At 42.6% G+C, this 23,270-nt stretch overlaps 1 protein-coding gene and 1 long non-coding RNA gene across 3 annotated transcripts in view; both read left to right on the forward strand.

Moving 5' to 3' along the window:
• Positions 1-835: 835 nt before the first annotated feature.
• LOC115129761 (beta-1,3-galactosyltransferase 1-like) overlaps positions 836-23,270 on the forward strand; it is a 142,450-nt gene continuing 120,015 nt past the window's right edge. Inside the window, exon 1 of the mRNA XM_029660459.2 lies at positions 836-924. The gene's annotated coding sequence lies outside the window, so the exon portion shown is untranslated. The remainder of the gene's footprint in view (positions 925-23,270) is intronic.
• Positions 10,954-14,390, forward strand: LOC135571818 (uncharacterized). Of its 2 annotated transcripts, XR_010463979.1 has the most exons (8): positions 10,954-11,443; positions 11,749-12,053; positions 12,242-12,287; positions 12,478-12,587; positions 13,020-13,427; positions 13,546-13,618; positions 13,990-14,074; positions 14,283-14,390. It is a non-coding gene; the product is annotated as an uncharacterized LOC135571818 (long non-coding RNA). The 2 variants fall into 2 exon arrangements; XR_010463978.1 differs by having other exon boundaries at positions 10,956-11,443; positions 13,990-14,390.

A 23,270-nucleotide genomic window follows, 5' to 3' on the forward strand; every position in this document is an offset into this window, starting at 1 on the left:
TCTACCAAATATGTGCCCTTCTTTACGAAGCATTTAAAAACCTCCCTGCACTTTGTGCTTGAATCTGTGCTTGAAATTCATTACTTGATTGAAGGACCTTCAATATAATTGTATGTGTGGGGGTACAGAGATGAGTTAGTCATTCATAAATCATGTTACCCACTACTATTGAACACGGAATGAGTCCATCCAACCTATTATGCAATTTGTTAAGCACATTTTAAAATTCTGAAAGGCTTTTCATAACAAAGCTATTGAATACTTGACCAACATTTCAGCTTTACATTTTTTATTAATTTCAAAACATTTCTACAAACAATTCACTTTGACATGGTGGGGTATCAATTTTAAATTCAGGCTGTAACACAACAAAATGTGGAAAAAAGTTAAGGGGTGTGAATACTTTTCCGAAGGCACTGCAGGGCTCCGTCACCATTACTAGCAGTTTTTTTCTATCCCAATTTTGGAAGACTTTTATATTTAGCAAAGCAAAATGGCCACACTGTGAAATCGAGTCATTAGTTAATTTAGCCCAAAACTGTCTAATTCCAATTGTCTGTTATGAGGAGCATCATATCCATGCAAACTCTACAAAAAAATATACATTAGCCTACCTCAAACTTCTCAGCTTTTGCAGTGCAATTCCTTGAAACCATCGGTCATGCATTGCAAATGTGTTTAGCAGCAATGTCAGTCAACCTTGCTAAAGAAAGTGGAATCCTCACTTCCAGACGGATTGATTGGCTACTATTCATTTCGCAAATGATCCTGATTGGACAGCTCTCTTGTCAGCTGCAGTACCGCATACAGTCACTATCATGTCTCCCCACTGCTTTCTCGCGGTGAGATCAGATGCGGAGCCCAGCGCAGGACGGACACAGTTTCAGCACCACTTGTCTTGGTGGGATGTAGACAACGAGACTGGTAGGTACAAATGCTTTGTAAACTGAATCCTATTGCTGCTATTTGTGTTTATTCAGTGGCGACAGCCCGCAACAGCTTACTGAACACTTGGTACAAGCTTTCGTCGTCATTCAGCCTTTTTATTTCGTGCATGCGACTACTTTCTGGTTAGATTATAATCGTTTTGTAGTGACAGTGCAAACCATTCGGTCGCTGCTTCCTTGTGTTTAGAAATGCATCGTCTGTTGTTTGTTGTTGTCCTATTGGCTTTGCCCTCTGATGGACCGTCCGGGACTCCAAAGGAATGTTCTGTTTTGAAGAGTGCGTCTCACATTAGCAGTGATGCTGCGATGTTTTGTGGTCCAGGATTGTCGGCAGATTTGATGTAAAGCGAACCAAATAACTATGAGTTGAAACCATTTTATTGCTCCTGCTTGAAGTGAATTGCGCAAGGCTCGCCTTAATATCATATTGTTGTTTGTTGATAGAGGCTATCACACTGAGCACATGCCTCAAGAACAAGTCCACTAGCACTTATGTCATCCACATACTACAGGGCGTTCAGCATAGGGACATACATTACAATACAACTACTGTTTTAAATACCACGCTAACAGTATATTTTACTCAGAATCTCCCTCATCAAGTGAGAACCTATAAGCCCTGTGTGTTTATTATATTAAAATTAAGTCTATGATTTGATAGAGCAGTCTGACTGAGCGGTGGAAGGCAGCAGTAATATTTTTTATTGTACCTTTAGTTAACCAGGCAAGTCAGTTAAAAACACATTCTTATTTTCAACGACGGCCTAGGAACAGTGGGTTAACTGCCTGTTCAGGGGCAGAACGACAGATTTGTACCTTGTCAGCTCGAGAGTTTGAACCTGCAACCTTCCGGTTACTAGTCCAACGCTCTAACCACTAGGCTACCCTGCCTATCAACTTTGCATAGGCAAAGTATATTCACTTTTTACTTATTGATTTTCATTTTACGTTTTGGTGATAGCATCAATGTTTCGACAAAATGTAATTGCTATACTTGAAAAATGGGTCTTTAATTATATCAGAGGGAAGGAGAGGACAAGCAGTGTTGATCTAGAGGCATCTGTTTGCAGGTAGCTAGGTTCAACGCACTTGTTCTACCACAATGACCTTGCACATACAAAGTCAATAACTGCATGTGGACAACCAATGTTACATAGCCAAAAGTAGGTCGTTGATCTGTTTACTGTGCGGGACTAGAGTATCACCACTGTTTACCATTTAGGTGTAGTATACACAAGCACGACAAAGTAAATCGGAGAAAGACTGAACCGCCTCCGTTTGTAGAACTGTTGATTGTAGCCAATAAGGCATAGTGACCATTTAAACTGCAGCGTCTTGTCATTCTGTGAACAGTGTGTCTAAACCTCGGGAAATCTATTGACAGAGACGTATTCTAACAGAGCCTTTGTGGGGGCGAAACGCCATATATCTCAAAAAGGCTTTTTCACTGTGCGACTGATCCTTTTTTGGAATTACACGGCTGTTTGAAGTTGCTACATCACTACTTTTCACACTTGCTTGTCAGAGAGCAATGCTGTAGCAGGAAGCATAGTCCATATTGTGTACGCGGCAGCCTCTCTCTCTTTCTCTCGACCTTACAGTGCCTGGTCGTTAATTCCCCCGGTCCTGCCAAAATTCCCTCATTTAAGCCTGCGTTCTGGCATCCTACCAGTAACTGATATTTTACGGGTGGAAAAAAATGTCCCATTTAATTTCAAACATCCACAGTGCCCCATTTATCTAATTTTACAAGAAAGGCAGCAGTTGAATCTCAATTAAACAATGACATATCAAAACGGGTATCTTAGACAGATGGAAGCTTTAAATTAGGAGAACAATGAAGGTTGTGGAAGAGAAGAGAGAGAGGAGGGGTCTTTATATGTACAAGGGATTGAGATGATGATCTGAATAATATCTCAATAATATCATACGTATCATAATTGCCCATTCTACTCTACTGCATTGAAAGATTACGGTTCCTTAAAGAGCGATCATGGGCTATGATCAAAGCGAAATCACCATATTTCACCTGGCTGTACCCTACAGCGTCTATGTTCACGTTTGCATTACCTTAGATATAGATCAGTGGTAAGTCAATACAGTAAGTAGCCGTGTGCTGTCAGCAGGCCGTGCATCGGTCAAGTGTAATAGTAACCCCGTAATAGCCTTGGATGCAGATTCCCTTACGTTAACAGCGGTGGTCGACTGGGAAGCAACGATTTGCCTCAGGAAACATCCTGTGCATTTTTTTTTATAGAAGCACTGACTCACATCAAATGTATTGCAATATTGAACGTGTACCGTCCCAGGTCATATCACAACCCCTCTTATCTATAAATAGCTACTTATCTTTTACCGTAAGCCATGTCCCATTGACACTGGTGAGGAGAAGCTCCACTCTACCCTGTGCCTTAACTCTCTGAGGGGCATTTGATTGCGTGTTTATGGTCCTTCTCTCCACTTGCTACTTGCTTAAGATTCATTGTATGCGTTGTTCCATTCGTGTAGGGAACATGTAGGTCTACATCTAGGATGTATTTGACTTGAGAAATTGATCCTTTGAAATATACACTTCAGAACAATGCAACAGTGTACTGTCACAGTTCTAATGGAATGGAACATTGAATGCTCTTCTACCCACAGGGATAATATAATAGCCAACAGCTACATATTCTTAATTATATGTGTGTGCTGTGGTGGGATGTTATTTATAAGAATCTACAAGGTTAATAGTTCATTCAGGAGATCAACACTATGTGACAGTGGTGGATGGCATCGATAAAAGAACAATAGAAATGTGGATCACAAAATATCATTTTACACTGTTCCCAGGTCATGTGCACTTCAGCGTTTGTTGTTTTTCTTATCAAAGCCATTTAAAAGGAAAATCTGTGTTTTGCATGTTATTACAGTAAACCTTTTTTTTCCTCAGGGGAATATTTATCTCTTTCAAGTCTAGCCGGCCTGAGCTTGTCAAATGCCAATGTTGTTTTGTCCAAACAGAAGCTGCTTTAAACAGTTGCCATTTTATTAACACCTTGTGGATGTGTGCATATTGGGTCAGTATTTGGGGTTGTTTTAGATAAAGGCCTTTTAAAAGCCTGCTGGCAGGTTGGTTTAGTAATGGGCCTAGTAGGAGCATGAACTCTCCCTGTTAAGTGTCCTCGGCTGTTTACAATAAATACAGTTTACCCCTTACATTTGAATTAATATGACTTAGAGTGTCATTTATTTGACTATTCTTAGAAAAAAGGGTTCCACAAGGATTCTTCGGCTGTCCCCATAGCAGAACCCTTTTTTGGTTCCAAGTAGAACCCTTTTTGCTTCCAGGTTGAACCCTATCGGGTTCCATGTAGAACCCTTTCCCAATAGGGTTCTACATGGAACACAAAAGAGTTCTACCTGGAACCTAAAAGGGTGGTGGATGGCATCGATAAGAGAGCAATAGAAATGTGTATCGCAAAATATCATTTTACACTGTTCCCAGGTCATGTGCACTTCAGCGTTTGTTGTTTTTCTTATCAAAGCAATTAAGGAAAATCTGTGTCGCTGCATGTTATCAAGGTAACCAAAGGGTTCTTCAAAGTGTTCTCCTATGAGTACAGCTGGAAAGCCCTTTTAGGTTCTGGAGGGCCCTTTTAGGTTCTAGATAGCACCTTTTTTTCTAAGACTGTACCTGTAGTCTGTTGGCTATATATAATTTTTGTGACAACGTTTATGTGGGACTATATTCTGCTTAAAGCAATGGTTCACTTGTTTTGCCATAGTACTCTATGTGTTGCTGCTGGTAATGTCATTTGTGTTTGTTATACCATGCATAAAAGGCACTAGTCTTGTGTAGTCTAGTCTTAATATGAACCACAGTACAGCTATAATACAATTCCCCACATTTCTTTTAGGGATTTTCATTCTCCAAGCGTCTCCAATGTTTTCATACTGATGTGATTTGACCTGCGCTGTCCTCCTCTATACAGAGTCACTAACAAATGCAACTGTACATTTCATCCGTCTCACTCAATGCTCGGCCGTGATCATCTTTGTCATTGCCGTCCAGAGTTTATTGGATCACTAGATAATCCCTTTAGCTATGACAGTCACACATGGCTCCCGTCCTGCTTGTGCTTTCCAAGGCCCAAATGTGACAGCAGCACACAATCAGTCAACCACAGTGACAGTGTTACCATTTTTGTGTTTTATTTCATTTGACACTTTCATAAAATATGCTGACTAGACACATTCGACATTTAGCAGGCGCTCTTATCCAGAGTAGTGAGGGCATATATTTTCGTACTGGTCCCCCGTGGGAACCAAACCCACAACTCTGGCGGTGCAAGCGCCATGCTCTACCAACTGAGCCATACAGGACCGCAACGCCATGTTGTATACCACAGTGCATTCGATGCCAGTATTTAGGAAGGTACAGAGTCAAATTGATTGTGTTGTTCTGTATCTGGACGGTCGTTGTATCAGTGATTATGCTAAGCCAGGCTATAGACACAAGCATTGTTTACCATATTTGTTTACAAGAATGGCAAATGGCCCTGAATGGCAAACACAGCGTTGTTATCCTCCGTAAGCATTGTAATGGCAGACGTCCACATTCATTCTCTGTGAAACAATTGAACAGCGTGTGATGTGATGCGAACGTGTCGGAGCGGAGCCAATCGGCTGTCACGCCAACACCACAAACACATCCGAGGTTGACGAGGTGAGCTACCGCCATCGGAAGAATTGGTAGCAATGCGATGTCTAATGAACGCAGCGACACAAACTCAGTCCATTAGCTTTCCCAATATAATCCAACGGCTGATTATGTGGGGGATCTGAACTGTAAACTTGCAGTTGCAGTCTTCCTTTAAGTGCTTCAGACAGTATGCGAGGACCTTTAGGACAAAGGTTCCTCTTTAACACGTCCTTGGAGCTCGTATCACGGTGTTCGGCAGCCAATCTGGGACAAGAGATAAAGAGGAGGCAAGCGCACCACGATTCCACCCCATCAGCAGCATCAGCAGCCGTAGCCCACTTTGTTTTCTGCAGCCCTGCCTCCACCACAGCAGGGACTGAACGCCGACTCTGGTCCGCGCTCTGCGGTGTCGGTGTGTGGATCTACAGTACATGAGCAGCCTACTGAGCATAGGCCACCGCACCATTGTTAGCTGTGAGAAGGGAAGAGCTCAAAGCTCTGAGAGTGTCTCATGGGTCTTGGGTATAATTGGGTTCTGCTGAAGGGCATTTGCTGGTTTGCCAACCTGGCCACTGGAGGCGGACGGCTCCCAGCTCCCCTGGTCAAGTGCATGATTGGATTTGCGCTGCAGTAGTCACACAAGAGAGGGGCTTCAGGGGAACGAGCGGTCCCCTCGCTGCCTCCTTGTGTTAAACTTTGGCAAGTGCCCCTTTTCCAACAAAAGTAGTTGTTGAATCTGCTCCCATATTTCCCGTATGTGTAAGTTGATATGTCCCACCCACACCACATACATTATGTCTCTGGTCCTGTGCCATTTAGAAAGAGAGGGTCAGGCTCAGCGCGCCATTAGAACCATTTAAGCTCTCAATTGTTTTTTTAAATCCTCCTAGAGCACAGCACGGCTCCAAACTCATGATGGGCCTGGGTTAGAGGTCGAGAGACTGAGAGAAAGGGAGGATGAGGAAGAGGAGGTGTGGTCCATGCATGTTACTTTACATATCTGAAGCCATGTACAGACCACGATAGCCCCCAGATGCCACATTGAAGGATTATGGCTTGTTGGAAGGACGTGCTACATTTAGATGTGATTGGGTCGCCTTGTTCACGTTGTCAATTCTAGTCTGTTTCCACGCTGTGAGTCTGTGAACAAAACAATATTACAGCTCAGTGGACTACAATGTTCCATTTGAATACTCATTTGTTCACTCCAATAGGCTATGCACTACACAGGAGGTTGGTGGCACCTTTATTGGGGAGGATGGGCAAGTGCTAATGGCTGGAGCCGAATAGGTGGAAAGGTATCAACAAAATCAAACACATGGTTTCTATGTTTTCGATGCCATTCCATTCGCTCCGTTCCAGCCATTATTATGAGCCGTCCTCCCCTCAGCAGCCTCCACTGATGCACTATTCTGATTGTTTATACAGTATATAGGATGGAGTAGACCTAACAGTATTTTTTTTATTGCAAACAGTAGTTAGATACAGCCCACGCATGTTTCAGCTTCCGTTATCCTCTGAGATCTGCATGTCAATTTGACATTTGCTTTCCGCTCAGAATTATGCCTCTCAAATTGATTTTGAAGGGAGGCAGGTTTAATATGGAACTGTCTGATCCCTGTCTTATCCCCGATGGCCACATGACCTACTAGTACTAGGGGATTTAAACACTCTATGAATCAGAGGTGCTCTATAAAGGCTTTGACTGACTTTGAAATGAACCAAACGATTGAAGATCACTTTTGAAAAAACACACATTGAACACACATAGACAGGTGTTTTCTATGAAAAAGAAAATGAGAGTTATTTGTAAATATTAGGGATCCCCATTAGTTCCTGCCAAGGCAGCAGCTACTCTTCCTGGAGTTTATTAGGGATCCCCATTAGTTCCTGCCAAGGCAGCAGCTACTCTTCCTGGAGTTTATTATGGATCCCCATTAGTTCCTGCCAAGGCAGCAGCTACTCTTCCTGGAGTTTATTATGGATCCCCATTAGTTCCTGCCAAGGCAGCAGCTACTCTTCCTGGAGTTTATTATGGATCCCCATTAGTTCCTGCCAAGGCAGCAGCTACTCTTCCTGGAGTTTATTATGGATCCCCATTAGTTCCTGCCAAGGCAGCAGCTACTCTTCCTGGAGTTTATTATGGATCCCCATTAGTTCCTGCCAAGGCAGCAGCTACTCTTCCTGGAGTTTATTATGGATCCCCATTAGTTCCAGCAGCTACTCTTCCTGGAGTTTATTATGGATCCCCATTAGTTCCTGCCAAGGCAGCAGCTACTCTTCCTGGAGTTTATTATGGATCCCCATTAGTTCCTGCCAAGGCAGCAGCTACTCTTCCTGGAGTTTATTATGGATCCCCATTAGTTCCTGCCAAGGCAGCAGCTACTCTTCCTGGAGTTTATTATGGATCCCCATTAGTTCCTGCCAAGGCAGCAGGAGTTTATTATGGATCCCCATTAGTTCCTGGAGTTTATTATGGATCCCCATTAGTTCCTGCCAGGCAGCAGCTACTCTTCCTGGAGTTTATTATGGATCCCCATTAGTTTCTGCCATCTTCCTGGAGTTTATTATGGATCCCCATTAGTTCCTGCCAAGGCAGCAGCTACTCTTCCTGGAGTTTATTATGGATCCCCATTAGTTCCTGCCAAGGCAGCAGCTACTCTTCCTGGAGTTTAGTTTCCCCATTATGGATACCTTCCTGGAGTTTATTATGGATCCCCATTAGTTCCTGCCAAGGCAGCAGCTACTCTTCCTGGAGTTTATTATGGATCCCCATTAGTTCCTGCCAAGGCAGCAGCTACTCTTCCCCCATTAGTTCCTGCCAAGGCAGCAGCTTCTCTTCCTGGAGTTTATTATGGATCCCCATTAGTTCCAGCAGCTACTCTTCCTGGGGTCCAAACACATTAAGGCAGGTACATCACACATAAAACAAAAGATTAAACAGTACATCATATAACATTATTACATCATTACATATCTACAAAAATGTATAATACCACCATACAACGTTTTTTCAAGGTACGTGTGTGTAGAGTGCTAGCATTTATGTGTGTATGCATGTGTCTGTACCTGTGTCTCCTCACAGTCCCACTGTTCCAGAAGGTGTGTTTTTAAAATCTGATTCTACTGCTTGCATCAGTTACCTGATGTGGAATAGAGTTCCATGTAGTCTGTTCTGGACTTGGGGGTTGTGAAGGGTCCTCTGGTGGCGTGTCTTGTGGAGTATGCATGGATGTCTGAGCTGTGTACTAGTAGTTTAAACAGGCAGCTCAGTGCATTCAGCTTGTGAACACTTTTTACGAAACAAGTAGTGATGAAGTCAATCTCTCCTCCACTTTGAGCCATGAGAGATTGACATGCATATCATCAATGTTAGCTCCCTGTGTACATTTAAGGGCCAGCTGTGCTGCCCTGTTCTGAGACAATTGTAATTTTCCCTCTTTGTGGCACCTGACCACACGACTGAACAGAACTTCAGGTGCGACAAAACTAGGACCTGTAGGACCTGCCTTGTTGATAGTGTTGAAGGCAGAGAAGCACTTTATTATGGACAGATCCATCTTAGCTACTGTTGTGTAATGGGTAATGGGAAGGGGTATCACCCCCCCCCCCCCCCTCCTCCCTCTCTCTTTTTTCTCTGTTTACCGTAGTTAGCTAGGTGAGATGAAATGACTGGAAGAAAGCCAATGTAATGCACTGCTTTTCCCGGAGCATATTAAGGGAGGGAGTCAGACTCCCCAGCTACAATTTTGACCCAAAAATGTCCTCTTTTGGTTCCACTCTGTCCTGTAGATATAATTACAGCATGGTTCTCATTTTGCCTGTTTTCCAAGTAGTTCATTTTACCAAGGATTTAAATTCCCCAACGTATTTTTTTCGGACAGTGAAGCTAAAATGTGTACAGTGGTTCCTCCTTTAAAAGTTTTGTCATACTGCAGCACAGCATTACTTTTTTTGTAATAACATAGTATATGGGATAGATTTTAAGAAACTTGGCTTAATTAATTTGATTCATATTATGGTGTTTTTATTCCGAGAAAAACGAAAAATTAAACCCTCAGGGTTTCTGTTAGGATGGAATGGACAATATGACGCTGTACAACGTGACGGTCGGGAGTAGGCTACACCATAAAAGGATTGTAGAATTCTAAATTAATATCTATGGGGCATAACAAATTTTCAGTTGAGCGTATTTGCTCATTGCCTTCTCTACTTCTCTACCGGAAGTTGATGCTGTTGCTATGCAACCTCTTGCTAGCTAGTTAGCATAACAAATTACTAGTTAGAGATTTTTTTACTTTGGGTGTGTTCTTAAATTCAATCTGGAGTGCCTGCGCTCATAAATTCAGAGTATCGTCATGTTGTCAGTTTGTAAATTCAGACCGTTTCACTCTCGGAGCGCACACTGGACATTTGGGCCGAGGAGTAGGGTAGATTTGAGCGTTCTGGCCTTACAATGGCAGTCAAGCACAAAAGCCAACGTTGGCTAGCTTGCGAGCTACTTCCAGACACAAATGAGACCACTCTGACCATTTTACTCACCCTAGCAGAGTTGGTTAGGCAGTTTTTGTGTTAACCAGAGCGTTGGTGACTGTAACTGTGCTGCTGGAAACAATAATTATGCTTTTTTTTGACGTTTACTGACACCGGCCATATTCAGCGGCTATTGAGCACTCGTAAATTCATTATTCTGCGCTCTGGTACACTCAGACGAGAGCGTTCTGAAATCGGAGTAGATAGCCAGAGTGAATTTACGAAAGCACCCGAATGTCCATTGAGAACGCACAACAACTATAACATTTAGCTAAGTTAAGAATGACAGGAATAATCAAGTCAATAAACGTTGGGTAATTAGATAGCCTGCAGTTCATATACTGGCATGTTTGACGTTAGGTAGATAGCTGACATACCAGTATATACTGCTGTAATGATATGCTATGTGGTTCGTAAGGACAGCATAGCTAACAAATTGTCAGCCAACATAACGTGTAAGGTAACTTATTTGAAAAGTCATTACTTTATTACAATGAGTAGCAAGCTACCGCAAGAAGGTTGAGGGTTCGAAACCTGCTCCCTGCTTGTTTCATTTGAAGTTGTGCACAATTATCAGTTTATTATTTGGTTTATATTGCCCATTCATTGTCAGTTAGAGACACAGCAGTGCATTGGGACCCAAAAATCTGATCTGTGATTAGGGAGGGGGGGGGTTCACACTTAGCTCGGCTATTAGACTATTCTTTAGTAAAGGTTGAATAGTCTATTGTTCCGCTATTAGCCCCCCCCTCCAACTTGCAACAAATTGTTTTTACTCCCATCTCGTTCCTCGACCTCTTCCACGCGTCATTCTCCACCAGAGTGGCTCGCTTGTGAGCGTGCTGGCAGGATATGGCAGCATCTTCGGTTGTGCATCAAGAATTCTGCATAGCAAGTTTGTATGAAGGTCTGCTTATTCACAGGCAAATTGTTGTATGCTATGGAGGTACATTTGTGGCTTTTTGTCGAGAGCAAAACTTTTTTATTTTCTATCAAAAATAATTGTTTTGAAAGCAAAAACGAGGCTTCAAAGTAGAACAACTTTTTTGCAATCAAATATTTTGTAATATAGCGCAAAACGTTATGCATTTTATTCAGATAAAATATTTAGAGAATTTTTTTTAAATTTGAAAACAAAACTTTCGCTATCAACACCGTCCATTTTGGCCATTTTTTGAATGTCAGTTTGGCTACAACCAATACTGTTCAGCCTTTCTTTCCGACACAAAGGAAGTCATAGCGGACACCTACGAAGGACTGTGTGATGATGGCATCTCAGGTAAGCAGCACTGGGCGTTTTTCCATCCAACTTCTACATAGCTAGTAGTTAGCTCCTACGATTCAGTGTCGGTTCATAAAATTCTTCTATATTACATACATACATACCGTAGAATGATAAATCATACAATTATTATTCTCAAGCTAACCAAAACATTTAGCTACGAACGCCTGTTCTCGCCATTTTCAGTTGAATTCATCTAACTTTCTTTCATGGCAACTCATAAGCAGGCCATGTCCTATTTGTTTCATAGTCAATAAATATTCATATTTCATGACAGTGTAACGGTTAGCTTTTTTTTACAGAAGGATGGAAGAACATAATATGTCTGTCAGGGAATGCTATTCTGATATGTCAGATGAAGAGTTTGACCAGAAAGTCGGGGCCATTAAGGCGAGGATGTCCCATGTGGGCTTTACAATGGTCAAAGAAGTCTCCAAGCAATGGGCCATCGTGTACAATGGCGAAGAGTTAGGGAGTCTCTGCAGCGTGTAGATGGTGCAGGTATCATTGCCAGAATAATCCAGCTTTGTTGCATTGCTCGGCAAAAATACTCTGTTCCTGCTCTCCTGTCTCTCGTCCACATTGATACAAATCATAAATTGATAAGGTACTAAGATGTATAATGTCTCCATCAAATCTAATAAGTTATTTGAACTTTTTTTGTTCTTACTTATTCGTAGACAAATTTTCAATGATGGAATTGAAGTTGTTCTTCATCAACTGGTAATACACAAGTAATGAAGCAGGTTAATAGGTTAAACATTTCACTTTTAATTCCAATGCCTTTTTTTCAAGGTACAACGTTGTCATCTTTGGCGGAATATATAGATTTTCAAGGAAGGTAAAGTATATTATTTTGTATGCGTAGTGCATATTTCCCTTCACCCAATGAACAACCACAATACCCGTCTGGTGTTCAGCATTCTGGGCTGTATTGACGTCTCCTGAAAATGACATCTGCTGCTTTAGATTAAACGGCCATATCTCAGTTATTGTTTACAAAACTATTAAGCAATTTTCTTTACTTTCAGAGTGCGAGCTGATCAAGGGTTAAAAATGTAGATATTGCCGAATGTATGTTCACTGTCCGAGGAACAGGCCGTGGAAGCTTTATTGCTGGGTAAAGTGTCCATAACCAGAGGTAATTAAACGGTTCTGCGTTCCTTTTCTCTCTTCCTCTCTGCCTGTCTTGTACATGGAACCTGTCTCACATGCTTTAATTTAAAAAAAAATTAAGATGTCAGCTGCTAATTTTCAGACTTACACCACATAAACTCTAAGCCATTTTCACTGGACTATCAAGCCCCTGTTGCTGCCAAGTCATGATTTCCCTGGGGGTTAGTCTGTCAATATCCAAGTGGTGAGACACACAGCCCTCTATATTTAAATGTTTCAGGTACACTCAGATAGGTGTCTGCGTCACATACAGTCAGCAACCACTCAGAGGCACACACAACTTGTATTTCTATAATCTCGGCCCCACCCCAGTGTTCACTATTTATGGAGGAAGACCACGGGACCACAGAGATTACCCCCCCCCCCCCACAAAACCTTTTCTTTCTTTCTGTTATAGTGGAACACTTATGGAGAGATGTTTGGAGTGCTGTGGCATGTCAGTACTACACCTTGCTGCACAGTGTAGAGCAAGAAGGATACCTTGACCTGTCAAATTCTATCCACCTCTTCTGTGTGGGATATGTGTTCCTGCCTCGTCTGCGGGCAGATCTGCAGCATTTCACAGAGAGTTGGAATAATCACCCTTTAAGTACAGAGGCGAACCTGACACCTCACCAGCCGTTGCCTTAGCACTACACAACTGATTCAAATGATCAAGTCATCATCAAGCTTCAAGTGGTATTCATGTATTAATTTGTGATCTGGTAATGTACAAGTCTAATAATGACATTATCTTCTATTGTTTGTACTCATGCGTCTGTTTTACAGCATAAAGTACTTTGCAGCCACGTAGTGTGGATACCAGGTGAGTCTACACACACACAGATTCCTGTTGAACACAGTCTCTTTAACTACCTTATTTTCTCAATAACAGTCTCTCTCCTTCACTTCATCCCTCTCCCCCTTCTCCCTAAATCCTCTAGGTTATATCAGCTGTGTTGGTGAACCCCTCCCGCATCTGAACTGGCTGACACAGAGGGCACAGCATGATCATAGGTGAGAGGTCACTTGGTCCGGTCAACAGGAAGTATTATTAAAGAGATGATTTACATTGAAATACAGATAGAGATGTAGTAGTCCCAGAGTTAATGATCCAAGGTCAGTTTTGCAGTTCACCTCCTGACGATTATCAAATCAAATCAAATTGTATTTGTCACATACACATGGTTAGCAGATGTTAATGCGAGTGTAGCGAAATGCTTGTGCTTTTAGTTCCGAACAAAATACTGCGTCGTTTCCTAGGAACGCGAAGTGAGGCGGCCATCTCTGTCGGCCCCTGGAGGTAGATTACGATGACTGACCGTGTTAGAATTTTAAAAAACAAAGCTTAATCATGCTCTCTATAACCATCTGTCTCTCATCTGCAGGTATGTTTTGATGTGAGAGAGGAAGCCAGTCCCGTCATCGCCACCTCACAAGATAACCTTCGACCTGACTGGGAGCCCAAGGCTGGTTAGCAGACACCGCTAGAGACACTATGTAATTGTGATGAACTGAGAGAATATTAGGGTAGCACTGTAAAATCATTAATCATATGCTGTTTTCCCTGTTCCTCTGTTGTTCCCCTTTCCTTTCCTGTCTTCTACACCCCCCTCTCTCCCCACCTCCTCTTTCTTCCTCTTTTGTTTATAATGCACACCGTATGTGCATTGAAGAACAGATTGAACTTGTATTTATGATATAGTATTACAATTATAATATTTATAATGCATGTATTATGTATTTATAACACCTGGATAATGAACTTTCAATAAAGCGTTTCACATTCTCCACGGGTTGAAATGAAGTATCTCATTGAAATACTACACCTATCCTGTGTCCTCAGATTAATGCAAATGAAGGGAGTTAGATATGCATAGGAAGTATAGTGTACTGTTTTATATATATATATATATATGAATTACAAATCAGCCTTACTTAAATCATGTTTCTAGTCTATTGCATAGATACAATGTGTAATCATTGATGTCCCAGGAGCAGGAGTGGTAAACACTGTTGAAGTGTATCATTGTAATACATACATGCAGACAAAGCATCATTCAAATAATTGAGTTTGATACACCTGGTATTGGATATGACTGAAAAAGAATGTCTCACAGAGATTCATACCTGAACCGCACCTTTATTTGCCATGGAAGAGTACATGATCAGTGAATATATTCCATGTACAGGCTACAATGTGGGGATCTCATGTGTGGTAATAACTACAGTACATGTGTATATAGGACTTGCATCCTTGGCACAATAAAGTTATAATATTCTACTCAATCCATAGGCTTCATTAATGCCATTCAGACTTGAAGTCGATACAACAACTATGATAGCTGAGGTTCATAGGTTCTGAACTAATATTCATACCATACGTTTTATAGCTAGCTACACATCCATGGGAATACAGTTATTTCCATCCTCCACTACACAGTAAGCACATAAATAGTTAGCTAGCTATGTTACTTTAGCTGCATTGCATGGCAAATATAAGCAAGGCAAGCTTACACAATCGTACATTCAATTTCCAGTAATTGCTTTAGCTAGCTAGATTCTTTACATCCACTGTTTCACAAGGCGACAGACTGGTTTGCTGATTTTCTCAGGAGTCCCTGAAACATTAAAAAACACAAATTACAATTTCAAACTCATGTAATAACACTAGCTAGATAGCTGGTTAATGTTAGCTAGTCAGCTACCTTGCTAAATAGGGATTTTCGTAAATTAACTTTATGACAAAAAAATATGCACAATCGTTTGTCTGTATATTAACATATTCCTCTCAATTGTAATTTTTTTGCTTGACTCGTTATGACGTTATAATTACTTACATTTGCTTCCACCGTAATGTTTTGTCAGCCATCTTTGCTGAATAAAGTCACCAGCGACGGGTGGCTCGCATCAATTTCGTCATTGGAACCACTGGATATGATTGGTCATATAAAAACCTTGGGACCCAAATGCATAATGAGTGCTCTTAACTCCCCCTTGTGGTGGTCTGGAGCAATGAAGCGTGACGCTGGGTACCTCTAAGTGTAAGCTGGGTACCTCGAGGTGTAAGCTCGCAACTTTTAAAGTAGGAGCCACTGTACATTCAGCTCTATACCCAAGCATTTTGGATTTGAGATCATACCCAAGCCTGGATTACCGAACGGGCATGCGACCCCCGACCTCCAGGGGGCCCCTAACCAAGTAATGTTTTAGTTTTTTAGTTTCGGGTGGTTGAGTGACCCCTGGAGGTCAGATTGTATATGTTAGGAAAATGTGTAGAATTGCAGGAAATTTGCTGGAGGCCGGTGCCCCGTAGCCCCAAATGCAATAGCCCGGCCCTGATCCAACCTCCCAGGGGAAGTTAGTATTTTTTTTGGGGGGGGGTGTGATATTTGTTCTTTTGTAACTTTCTCACTCATCATTATTATACATATTCATGGTAGCATCCACATTAATGTAGAAGTGTTCAGAACATCTTCTATTCTTATTTACAATAAAAATGACTTCAACATGACATTATGCACCATTCAGTTCCTATTGGGCAAAGCATAATCTGAAACACAACCTCCCAAGAAAACTGCAAATGCACCCAACAAGTTTGTAGAATCACAAGCTTGACGTAGTCATTGTGTGCTAGGAATATGGTACCAAATATGAACATTTTGAATACTTGAATACACTTACATGTAAGTGAATTTGTCAATTTTCTTTCATCAAGTGAAAATACTCATATTTTCATAATACTGACATTCTGTACTGTCACCTCATATGAAATATTTGATCTCAAATCCAAAATGCTGGAGTATAGAGCCAAATGTAAAAAAAATAATAATAATTGCTTCACAGTCCAAATAAATACGGAGGGGAGTGTATTTACTGTACCCTGGGAATTGTGGGAAAGAAAAGCTATGACTTAAGGATGAAGGACTGCTCTGTCAACCCTCCTGAAGGGAATTTGAAATCAATTGTGTACACTACTTATATTATCATCCTTTTAATTTGTAGTTGTTTGTTTTTGTTTAATCATGTGGTGCTACTGTACATATAGAGGTCACAGTTTTCACAGTTTATTCTTGACAAGAACCCCCGGGACTGTAGGCATTTGAACAGGGATGTTGAATGTATTGCATTTTGTAGTTTAACAAGATTTTAAAGAACATCATCTCTGTTGCGGTCAAAAATAGTAAACACGACCTGGCTTGCACTTCAACTGTAATCCAGATATTTGGATTTAGCCATTTCTAAGCAAAACATCTGTCTCCTTCAGTCCTTATTTTCCGTTCACAGGCTACACAAAATGGCATTGCTTCATGATACGGGCACTGTGATGTGTTGCACACAATATCATCTCCCATTTGTTGCGTCCATGCTTTTTTCAAGATGCAGTTGATTACAGTTTCTGGATGATGTATTCGTATTTAATAAGCACAGGGCCTTGGATGGGATTGAACTCACACAAGGGAAGAGACTGGATTATGTCTTGAGTACACCTATTAGACATTATGATTACCACGAGTCGGTAATGCTCCAGCTATTTTCTCAGATGTATATCAGACGCTATCAATTACCTTACGAAAGCAGGAATTCAATTGAATCTGTTCAATGCAACAAGGATTGCTTCTGAGACACAAATATTATGCTCCCTTGGCCCTTTTCGGGCGCCGAATACATGAATGTCGATTAAGGCAGCCCTCTCTGATTCAGAGGGGTTGGGTTAAATGTGGAAGACACATTTCAGTTGAATGCATTCAGTTGTACAACTGACTAGGTATCCCCCTTTCCCTTTCCTTTCTCACGTTGTCCTGTGCACCTTTCACCTTGCTGTCAACTGACCCAGCACCAGTTTATACATCAGCAGTGGTGTAAAGTACTTAAGTAAAAATACTTTAAAGTACTACTGAAGTAGTTTTTTTGTTGGTTTCTGTACTTTACTATTTATATTTTTGACAACTTTTACTTTTACTCCACAACATTCCTAAAGAAAATCATTTTTGTTTTACTCCATACGTTTTCCGTGACACCCAAAAGTACTCATTCAATTATGAACACTTAACAGGACAGGAAATGGTCCAATTCGCACACTTATCAAGAGAACATGCCTGGTCATCCCTACTGGCTCTGATCTGGCGGATTCACTAAACACACATGCTTCATTTGTAAATGTCTGAGATGTCTGAGTGTTTTAGTGTGCCCTTGACTATCTGTAAAAAAAACACACAAAAACAATCAAATTGCACCATTTGGAATGCCTAATAGAAGTACTTTTATACTTTTACTTTTACTTTTGATACTTAAGTATAATTTTACAATTACATCTATTTTTACTCAAGCATGACAATTGGGTACTTTTTCCACCACTGTAAGTAATGCCATTGAGTCTTTCGGAAACTGAAATATGTGATGAACCTCCTTTTGATTAAATCTTTGACAGCAAACTCCTTTATCTTCATATAATACTGATTTAATCTCATTGTGCTAAGGAGCATCTGCCAGCGACCCAGAACATTGGGAAGGGATGGAGTGATTATGATGAGTGATCTGATAACTCCACATGATGGAGAATAAACCAAGTTATACTTCAGAATCACATCTATCTCTTTATATTGGCTAATAGGAAAATAGACTTCTGTTTACTGTGCTTATCACATTGCCTTAGCAAAGAATACGTAAAAAAAAAATTAAAATAAATTGTGCCATCTGAATAATTTTATCCTGACATATTCCCAATCATCTACTGTTGTGTGTCCAAATAATCAATCTCTTATTAATGTCATTGATAGTTATCATCAATCAATCAATCTATTTATTTCGTCTCCTGACCCTTCTAGCTAAATTAAGATGAGCTCATGATTAGGGCTGTGACCGTCACGACATTTCGTCAGCCGGTAATTGAAAAGCAAATATCTGTCGGTCTCACGGTAATTAACCGTTAATTACCATAAACACATTTAGTATCTCCTGGCTGATGTGGCTGTGCCATATGGCTGTGGGCTACACTAGTTCATTTAGCAAACAAGATTTGCTTAGAATTCCGTGGCATTATTTTATATTATTTTATAGTATGAAGAATACAATTGAACAAAGCAGAATAAAATATAAATATTTTCTCCAAACGATTTGAGTGAATGCGCACATGCGGCTATTCTGTGTTGAAAAAAATAAGTGCTCCTATACTGTATGCTTAATTTAGAGTTATTAATGTAACTTTAGTTGTTCTACAAGCGTTGAGCAATATGTTTTGATTTTTAATACATTGTAAGGCTGCATGATGAGACTCTAATGATGATTAAAAATATGTCGACAAGGAGGCGATAAGCTTTGGACAACCGGTCCATAATGACGAGAACGGTGGTGTTCCCCTGGGCGGGGGGAAGGTCAGTGACAAAGTCCACCGAGAGGTGAGACCAGGGTCGTTATGGAACCGGCAGGAGAAGGAGCTTTCCATAAGAGATGTGTCTGGGTGTCTTTGACTGGGCACAGATGGAGCAGGAAGAGACATAAACCCGGGTGTCCCTTACCAAGGTTGGCCACCAGTACTTCTCAGTCAGGCAGGCGATGGTACGGCTTATCCCAGGATGACCAGACAAAGGCACCATGTGCGCCCAGGTAAGGAGGCGGTCCGGCACACCCGTTGGCATGTAGGCGCGGTTCTCCGGGCACTGTGCAGGTGCGGGTTCCGTGCGCAGGGCTTGCCATATGTCGTCCATGTCCCACACCACTGGCGCGATGATACCTCAACACGCACTGAAGGGAGGATGGGGTCTCCTCTCCCTGTCTTTCCTCGTCATAGAGGCGAGACAGGGCGTTCGCCTACACATTCTTCGAGCCTGGCCTATAGTAAAGCGTGAATTGGAACCTGGCAAAGAATAGAGCCCACCTAGCCTGTCTCGGGTTTAGCCTCTTCGATGCCCTGATGTACTCCAGGTTGCGGTGGTCCGTCCACACCAAGAAAGGGTGTTTGGACCCCTCCAGCCAGTGCCTCAACTCCTTCAAAGCCTTCTTGACTGCCAAGATTTCCTGGTCCCCTACATCGTACATCGGTGCGCTGGGACAGCACTGCCCTGACTCCTACTTCGGAGGCATCCACCTTGACGATGAAGGAGACTGAGGGGTCGGAATGTGCCAGCACATCAGTGCAGAGCAGTGGTGAATCGTGCCTTCAGTGTCTCGAACACCCTCTCCACCTCCGCCGTCCAACGACGCCACTGGAGACCTCCTCCCCTCTCAGTGGGGAGGTAAGAGGCGCAGCCACAGTGAAATAGTTGGCGAACCCCAGGAATCGCTGGACTGCTCTCACGAAGTTGGGGATGGGCCATGGCCTGACTGCGCTGACGCATTGCTCCTCCATCTCCACTCCCTCCGTGGATATGAGGTAGCCCAAAAAGGGCATGGACCGCTGGAAAAACAAACATTTTTCTTGTTTAACATATAGATCATGCTCCAACAGTCTTCTCAGCACAGACCTGACTAACGAGACATGCTGGGCACAGTCAGCAGAATAGACCAAAATGCTGTCTATATAAACCACTACGCCCCATCCCAGCATGTGCTGAAACACTTCGTTAATAAAGGCCTGGAAGACCAAAGGAGCATTAAACAGGCCAAAGGGCATGACGAGATTCTCGTAATGGCGTGTGGTCGTGGAAAAGGCCGTTTTCCATTTGTCACCTGCACGAATGTGGACCAGATTGTAGACACTCCTCAAGTCCAGTTCCGTGATGTACTGCACCCTGTGCATTTGTTCGATGATGGTTGGGATGAGGGGTAAAGAATAGCGGCTCTTAACGGTGGCTTTATTCAGTGTTCAATAATCAATGCAGGGGCGCAGCCCTCCATCTTTCTTCCTAACAAAAAACAAGCTTGAGGAGGCTGGTGAAGTAAAACCCTGCTGGAGGCTCTTCTGTACGTATGTGTCCATGGCCTCGGTCTCCGCATAGGAGAGGGCTGTGTCAGACAGCAGGTCGATGGCACAGTCCCAGGGGCGATGAGGAGGCAGGCGTGTAGCCTGGGTCTTAGAGAAAACCCGGTGCAGATCCTGGTATTCCTCCGGTAAATCCACTTGAGGGGCGTAGTCCGGACTTTCCAACATAGTGGTGTTGACAGACAAAGTGAGACACCTCCCCTGACACTCTTGCGACCTCAGTCTTCTCTCGGACCAGTAAATAAAAGGGTTATGCCAACTCAACCAGGGGAGAACTAAAATAACGGGCTGTGTGGGGGTGTCTATAATCAAAAAGGTGATCTGTTCTAAATGAGTGTCATGGGTCAGCAGAGAAACGGGAACTGTGATGTGATGTACAAGCCCTGTCCCTATTGGACGATTATCCAGGGCTCGAACCGGAATGGGTGGGGAACCAAAGGAATGCGTAATGCAGTGGCCAGTGCGCTTTTTAAAAGATTCCCGGCAGTTTCGGAATCAATCAGAGCTAACGGGAGTGACGGGCTAGGGTATTCAGGGAATTTAGTTGGAAAACACACTGGTTGAGTTGACAGAAAAGGAGGTGAGATCTTGCATGCTGCCTCGGTTGGAGCATGCGAATTCCCTGGAATTCCCTGGAATTCCTCACCTATTTGTGGATAGGTCGGGGAGAAATGACCCCTTTCTCCACAATAGAAGCATAGGCCCAGATTCCTCCTTCTCCTATGCTCTGCCTCGGGCAAACGTGCAGAGCCCACCTCCATCGGCTCTGGCCACGGAGCAGGTGTAGCCATGGGCTCCGGATTCGTCGGGTCCGCAGGAGTTTGTCCAACCGTATCGCCATGCTGATGAGCTGGTCGAGTGACAGGTTGTAATCACAGCAGGCTAACTCCATCTGTGCATCCTCCCACAGTCCTCTGCAGAACATGGTGACCAGAGCCAACTCGTTCCATCAGGTGGAGGCCACGATGGTCCGGAACTCCAGAACGAACTCCTAGGTGGTCCTAGATCCCTGGCGTAGTCGGAGTAGGTGCTCACCCCCCTCTCGGCCCTCCACAGGATGATCAAACCCCGAGTGGGAGAGGAGGGTGTAGCGCTCGTAGGACTCAACCTCGGGTCCGCCTGTTTCCCAGACCGCAGCACCCCAGTCCAGGGCCCGTCTGGTCAGTGCTGAGATGACGGTGGCAACTCTGTCTCTCCTGGAGACAGCCTCGGCGTAGCGAGCGAGGTACGCATCACATTGCAGAAGGAATCCCTTGCATCTCGCTGGCTCGCCATCATAGCGCTCCGGGAGGCACAGTTTTGATTTAGAATGGACCACTATCGTGCACCTGTCTCGAAATAGGGGCAGCGGGGAAAACTACATGTCATCTATGCACTTACAGTTGAAGTCGGAAGTTTACATACACCTTAGACAAATACATTTAAACTCAGTTTTTCACAATTACTGACATTTAATCAGAGTAAAAATTTCCTGTCTTAGGTCAGGTAGGATCACCACTTTATTTTAAGAATGTCAGACTAATAGTAGAGATATTTATTTATTTCAGCTTTGATTTATTTCATCATATTCCCAGTGAGTCAGAAGTTTACATACACTCAATTAGTTGTCACGGTTTTCTTCTAACTCCTCCGACGAAGAGGTGTAGCAAGGATCGGACCAAATTGCAGCGTGGTAATTTTGATACATGTTTAATAACCGAATAAACACGAACAATACAAAAACAATAAACGTAACATGAAAACCTAAACAGCCTATGCTGGTGACAACAAACACAGAGACAGGAACAATCACCCACGAAACATTCAAAGAATATGGCTGCCTAAATATGGTTCCCAATCAGAGACAACGATAACCACCTGCCTCTGATTGAGAACCATTCAGACAGCCATAGACTATGCTAGATACCCCCACTAAGCCACAAACCCAATACCTAACAAAACCCCAAGACAAAACACACCACAATAACCCCATGTCACACCCTGGTATGACCAAAATAATAAAGAAAAGACAAAATACTAAGACCAGGGCGTGACATTAGTATTTAGTAGCATTTCCTTTAAATTGTTTAACTTGGGTCAAACTTTTCAGGTAGCCTTCCACAAGCTTTGCGCAATAAGTTGGGTGAATTTTAGCCCATTCTTCCTGACAGAGCTGTTGTAACTGAGTCAGGTTTGTAGGCCTCCTTGCTCGCACACGCTTTTCAGCTCTGCCACAACTTTTCTATACCATTGAGGTAAGAGCTTTGTGATGGCCACTCCAATACCTTGACTTTGTTGTCCTTAAGCCATTTCGCCACAACTATGGAAGTATGCTTGGGGTAAAGACCCATTTGCGACCAAGCTTTAACTTCCTGACTGATGTCCTGAGATGTTGCTTCAATATATCCACATCATTTTCCAGCCTCATGAAGCCATCTATTTTGTGAAGTGCACCAGTACCCTCCTGCAGCAAAGCACCCCCACAACATGATGCTGCCACCCCCGTGCTTCACAGTTGGGATGGTGTTCTTCGGCTTGCAAGCCTCCCCCTTTTTCCTCCAAACATAACAATGGTCATTACGGCCAAACAGTTCTATTTTTGTTTCATCAGACCAGAGGACATTTCTCCAAATAGTACGATCTTTGTCGCCATGTGCAGGCTTTTTTATGGCGGTTTTGGAGCAGTGGCTTTTTCCTTGCTGAGCGGCCTTTCAGGTTATGTCGATATATGACTCGTTTTACTGTGGATATAGATACTTTTGTACCTGT

This window comes from Oncorhynchus nerka, linkage group LG5, assembly GCF_034236695.1.
Source record: "Oncorhynchus nerka isolate Pitt River linkage group LG5, Oner_Uvic_2.0, whole genome shotgun sequence".
NCBI lineage: Eukaryota > Metazoa > Chordata > Actinopteri > Salmoniformes > Salmonidae > Oncorhynchus > Oncorhynchus nerka.